This window comes from Lynx rufus, unplaced genomic scaffold (genome assembly GCF_022079265.1).
Source record: "Lynx rufus isolate CCGP_SWC_20201006 ecotype Redwood Valley unplaced genomic scaffold, mLynRuf1.p SCAF_1, whole genome shotgun sequence".
Classification (NCBI taxonomy): domain Eukaryota; kingdom Metazoa; phylum Chordata; class Mammalia; order Carnivora; family Felidae; genus Lynx; species Lynx rufus.
Genome location: NW_025814823.1, coordinates 29,863,512 through 29,869,941, shown reverse-complemented (window position 1 = coordinate 29,869,941; position 6,430 = coordinate 29,863,512). Strand labels below are relative to the sequence as shown.

The following is a 6,430-nucleotide window of genomic DNA, read 5'->3' as shown; positions in this document are numbered from 1 at the left end:
TTATCTTATAAATTGACAAAGGCTACTTCTGCTCCTCTCAAGGGAGAGGAGCATGGTGGCTGGCTCACTCTGCCCGGTGCCAAAACTTCCCTGTTAGGGGACTAGTAAGAATTTGGAAACATTTTATTTCTTGCTCTGTAGCTTTTAAATGACTAGCCAATCAATTTTTTAACTTAACCCCACCATCCTCCAGGTCAAGAGCCAGCCTTGTCTTATGAAGACATGATGAGGAAGACAAAGAGGGTACAGGTGCGGCTCTGCAGGAGTGAGGGGGTGGTGGCCACAAGCAATCCCCCTTCAAGGGGAACAAATCCCCTTCAAGAAAGGCAGAGTTTTGCCAGGTCTGGGCAAGGCAGTGCAGGAAACTTGACCTGTGTTCTTTGCAATGAATTGTTCATTCCTCTGCAGTCTAAATGTCTACCCTACTATCAGAGTAAGCTGCTAGAAACGTCACAGGATTTAGAGAAAGAGGGCATTAAAATACATGTTTAAGAAAGCAGTGAAGGGGAGAAGGTAGTTGAAAAGCACAAACCTACAGCCATAAAGGATATAAGTCCTGTGGATGGAAGGTACAGCACAGTGACTACAGTTAATAACACTGTATTGGCTTTTCAGACGTAACGGCCACCAAATGTTGATGCTCAAGAAGAATCATATTGCCATTTATGAACTCCTTTTCAAGGACGGAATGATGGTGGCCAAGAAGGACATCCACATGCCTAAAGACCACATCATGAAGGCCACACAGTCTCTCAGCTCACAAAGCTACATAAAGGAAGAGTTCGCCATGGGGTTCCTGGGTGGCTCAATCGGTTGGGAGTCCAACTTCAGTTCAGGTCATAATCTCATGGTTCATGGATTTGAGCCCCATGTCAGGTTCTGTGCTGACAGCTCTGAGCCTGGAGCCTACTTCGGATTCTGTGTGTGTGTGTCTCTCTCTGCCCCTCCCCCTCTCAAAAATAAATAAACGTTAAAAATTAAAATTTAAAAAAATGGAACAATTTGCCTGGAGGCATTTCTACCGGTACCTTACCAGCCAGGGTATCCAGTATCTCTATGACTGCCTCCACCTGCCCCCTGATATTGTGTCTGCCTCTCTGTGCCACAGCCGTCCTGAAACCTGAGACCAGCAGGCCAGGGCCCAATGGTCTGGAGGGAAACTCACAAGAGGGGAAGCTGACAGAGACACCTGCAGACGAAGCACTGTGACCCCTGATGCCAACAAGAAAGCTGAAGCCAGGATTGGGTCAACAACTGAATTCCAGTTTAGAGGTGGATTTTGATTATGGATGTGGTCAGCCACCTGAGTAAAGCTGGAGGAGACTATTTTCTGTTGAATAAATCTGTAGCCAGAAAAATAAATAAATAAATAAATAAATAAATAAATAAATAACACTGTATTGTATATTTGAAAGTTGCTGAGAGAGGAGATCTTAAAAGTTTTCACCACTTGAAAAAAAATTGTTTTATCAATATGTGGTGATGGATGTTAACTAAACTTACTACGGTGATCATTTCCCAATATCTACAAATATGGAATCATGTTGTACATCTGAAACTAATATAATATGTCAATTAAATCTAAATCTAAGAGAGAAAAATAGAGAGAGAAAGATGGAGGGAGGAAGAAAGGGAAGGAAGGAAGGGAGGAAAGAAAGGGAGGGAGGAAAGGAAGAGAGAGACAGAATGAAAGAAAGACAGAAAGAAAGGGAGGAAGGGCAGGAGAGAGAGAGAGAGAGGAAGGAAGGAAGGAAGGAAGGAAGGAAGGAAGGAAGGAAGGAAGAAAAAGAAAGGGCAAGAAAGAAAAAAAACAAAAGAAAGAAAAAGAAAGAAAAGAAGGAAAGAAAGAGAGAGAAGAAAGAAAGAAAAAGAAGAAAGAAAGAAAGAAAGAAAGAAAGAAAGAGAAAGAAAGAAAGAAAGAAAGAAAGAAAGAAAGAAAGAAAGAAAGAAAGGGAGAGAAACAGGAGGGATGGGGGGGGCAGGGAATGCTTCATAAAACATATAGATGTGCCCAAATTGGCTTCAGCACAGAGCCCTGAGTTCTGGAAGGCCCTCCTGGCAGGAGGGGACTCTTCCCAGTATGCTCTCTTCCATCTTCATCTTTATTCAGGGAATTAAGGCCTGGCCATCAGGAGTGCCAGGGCCTTGATAATTTAAGAAGAGGTTGAGGTCCCCTCACCTTCTCAAAAGCTGACCAAAATTTCTTTTTGTTCAACAGTTCTTCATGGGATGCCTTCTCACAGGTGCCTCCCTTCACCCAGAACACTCTCTGCTCTTCTCCTGCTCATCCTACAGATCCGGCTAAGGTTCAGCTTCCTTCAAGAAAGCCCAGCCTGCTCCCCACAGGTTAGAATCAAGCCCCTCTGATACGTGACCCAGCAAGAAGTATTGCAATATTTGCTCCTCTCTCCAGAAAAACCATTTCTTCCAGAAGGGCAGTGACCACGTCTTTCAGTCAGGGCCTGACTCATTGTAGGCATGTGATAAATGTTGTGGGATGAATGTGTATATACCTGGCACTATGGAAACAGAAAGATGAATTCTTTCTCTGAGCTCAGGGTCAGGTAGCTGGGATGAAAAACAGCAAGCAAATATACGCCGATTCCTATATGCCAAGCACGGATTTAAGTGCATTGCATGTATTAACTTATCTAATTCTCACTGTGACCTTACAGGTAGGTACTACCATTATCTGCATTTTGCAGATAAGGAAACTGAGACACAGAGTATCTTGCCTAAGCTCCCACAGCTAGTAAGTGTCTGACACGGTATATAAACCCAGGCAGTTGGCTCCTGAGTCCAAATTCTCACACACTTTGCTGTGTTGTCTCAGGTCCCAGATGAGGACAATATACAGTGTGAGTCACACCCACCCCGTGCATAAAGTGAGGTACACAGTGCTCGGGGAGACAGGAAAAAGAAAGTCATCCTAGTTAAGGAAATTTTCTGATGTCAGACGTTAACAGCACCCTCTGGCCTCTTCCTCTCCCCTGCCCTCAACCTCATAGATTCTGCAAACAACCAATTTTGAAACCAAGTTCAAAGTTTCAGAACCTTTTAACACCTGATCAAACTCAGTGCCTGAAATTTAAATGGGAAGTTGAGGTTCTAATTGTAATATATTTCAGCATTTGGCTATAAATTGCTTTGTGAGTGGAACTGGCAAAAATCCTTTACCTCCCAGATGAGAGAAAATAAGCTTGCTAAGTATTATATATGGCACGACCTGACATAAAATATTTTTTAAAAGAAGGGCCTCTTGTTCTGACCCCTATATTTATGGGCTTAAAAATTGAAAAGGTTTAAGATGAGAGGTTTTTTTTGTTTTTTTTTTCTTTAATGTTCATCTTTTCATTCTTTCATTACCATGAGAACAAAGTGGCAATTCGGGGCCATCATGGGTAATTCCACAGTGCGCCTTCTAGGGAATAAGGGAGAAAGAACCCTGTGTATTCAGTATTCATATGTTCCTGCAGGCCAGAGCCCATGACCTTGTGACCTGTAGCCACTGATGGGAAATGCCCAAAGCTTCACATCCTTGTCCAGCGGCTTGCCCAGCATTTTGAAAGGACAATGAAAACCTTCCTGGGCATCTGGTCGCCTTAACCCCATCCTACTAATGGCTCATTCTGTCTTTGAAGAGGTCGACATTTATTATTGTAATAAATATCATTTTCATCCTTCTTGACAACATAAGTGACTAAGGCAACTAAAGAAAGGAGATTCTATAGGGTGGAAAATACGAGAGAGGCCCAATGCCTTTATGGGCACTCACTGTTTGGGGGACGAAATAGGGATCTCTGAAAACAATAACTATAGTTGCCTTTATAAAGCAGGGATTTTGAAACATAAGTGTTTAGACTTCAGAATTCCAAATATTTGCTTTCTCTTCCTCATTCATTTCAACTGTAGAAAAGTCAAGAAGCGTATTTATTTTTCACGTCCAGAGAAAAGGGTGATGTCCACATGATTCACACACATTTACTTGGTAGAGATATGGCGGCATTTTGATACGGAGAAAGTCAGGATGGGAAGAGATCAACAGACAGAGCACTGGCATTTCACTTTAAAATCACCTTCTCTTCTCTTCACGGCATGCCTGGGTGGCTCAGTCAGTTAAGCATCCAGCTTCGGCTAAGGTCAAGATCTTGTGGTTCGTGGGTTTGAGCCCCATGTCAAGCTCTGTGCTGACAGCTCAGAGCCTGGAGTCTGCTTCGGATTCTGTGTCTCCCTCTCTCTCTGCCCCTCCCCTGCTCGTGCTCGGTCTCTCTCTCCCTCAAAACTAAAGAAATATTTTTTAAAAATTTAAAATTCCCTTCTCTTCTCTTTTTCAGGGCAAGTCTCACTCTTTGAGAATATTGTTCCTGCTCTCCCAAAACCCATGCCAAGAAAACCTCCCCTTTAAACTTCCCTTTAGGCTGTCAAGCAGAGACCATCATAACGCATGACTATTTTTAAAGAATCTCTAACATCCCTCCATTGTCCACTGAGTTAATCACCTCCTTCCTGGCCATCGATTCTTTTCCCTAAAAGTTACTTTTTCCTCAATGCCATCATCATCATCATCATGATCACGACTACCATTTGCAGACCGCTGTGCTGCTGGCGGGCGTTCTGTCCCACAGACATGACCTCATTCTCTCCTCATCTGCAGGCGGTGCCATTCACACGGGAGCCAAGTCTCTGAGAGGTCAGGAGTTTGCTTAAGATCACACAGCCCACAAGGAAGAGAACCAGGATTCAAACCCAGGACCACTGCTTCTAGCACCCTAAAGTCCTGCAGGTGGACCTCAGGGGTATCCAACCCCCAATGTGATGGGTAGGAGGGGAGGATGGCCATTGAGAACACAGAGTGGGCCAAAGTGAACCTGGCCTCCTTTCCACTGTAGAAGCAGCAGCCAAGGAAACGGAAGAATCACAGATTCCTCCAGCTGAGAAGTGCCTTCGCTGCACTTCATTGTACAAAGGAGCCATCTGGGAATCCTGCTAAGAAGCAGATCTGATTGAGTAGGCCTCGGTGGGCCTGACAGCCTGCACTTTCCACCAGCTCCCGGGTGCTGTGCATACTGCTGATCTGTGGATACTCGGAGAGCAAAACCTCCTGCTTGATGCATGACTCCCTTGCACAGACCCCCAAAGAGTGTAGGAACTTTGAGGGGAGGGGGCTGATGACCCAAAAACTCCTAGAAACACTGAGCCCCAGCTTCTGAAGTTGAATGCATACCTATGCCAACAGTTCAGTAAGATCGGAATTCTGTACTATGAGTTTTCTATGAATGAGACTTACCTACTTGCATCTCAGTTTATGTTCAGTCAATATCCAAATAGAGCTGGAAATAGCCCCAAAACGCATTTGGTAATGGAAATACACACTGATTCTTAACTTGTGTTGTGACACATGAAGCTTTAATTATTTACCAGTTCTTAATGCCTGATTCATAATTAATACCAGAATGCACTTCTCTCCCTAGCTGCTCCTTGATTGCTGCCATGGCTATGGATTAGCATATCAAGATCAAATTCATCTTTTCTTAGGAAACCCATGAATATGTATCTAGCTCGTTGAAGGAGAAGTTTAGAATGCAATTTGCCAAAGCATTAAGGAACTAATAGGAAAGGAAATTGATAATGGTCACCTTCTTAATTTGAATTAATTTCATTAAACTTAAATTAAAAATTAATATGACTGGAAAGTTTAAATGGGTCGGTTCCACCCTGACAAAATAGCAAAATCATCTGCAAGTTTTAAAATGTCCCTTGTGAAATGATTAGAAGTAATTCCAGCTTTGTCCCTAATAACGTAATTTGTTAAAACGTACAGATTGTCCCTGAAATGTTACTTTGTAGAAATCCAGAGTAGTGATAGCTCCCATGGAAACTTCTCCTCCAGGGGTGGGAGTCAGCAGCCCGGCCACCCGGCCAGCACAGTACGCCGCCTTCCTGCCCAAATCCCGGCCCACAGACAAACTGCTTCCCTCATCAGAACTCACTGAAGAGTGAAGCAGATGTTTTCAAGTATCACCCACGGAATTCTTACTAGGATCCCCTCTCCCGGAAATGTGGAGACTTGTCTCAATAACAAATAGAGGATTTGTTATTGCAGTGTTCACGTGGGCCTCTAGCTTGAAGTGAGAAGGCAAATGTACATTTGGCAGTTCTGGGTGTATCATGCCCACATTTTCACTGTTCCCCTTCAAAGTCAGACTGTAGAATTCAGAATCTTCTGAGATTTCATCTCAGCAGTGTACAAATTCAATATTTTCAGACAGAGCCCAAGCACGTGCACACACACACACACACACACACACACACACGGTTGGCTTCACACACATACACATACAGCAGGCCTCATACACACACACTCAGCTGGCCACACACACACACACACACACACACACACACAGCTGGCCTTACACACACATGGTTGGTC

General features: G+C 43.7%; 1 pseudogene; it reads left to right on the top strand.

Moving 5' to 3' along the window:
- Positions 1 to 631: 631 nt before the first annotated feature.
- On the top strand, positions 632 to 1,311 carry LOC124512121 (40S ribosomal protein S10-like; annotated as a pseudogene).
- Positions 1,312 to 6,430: the final 5,119 nt, after the last annotated feature.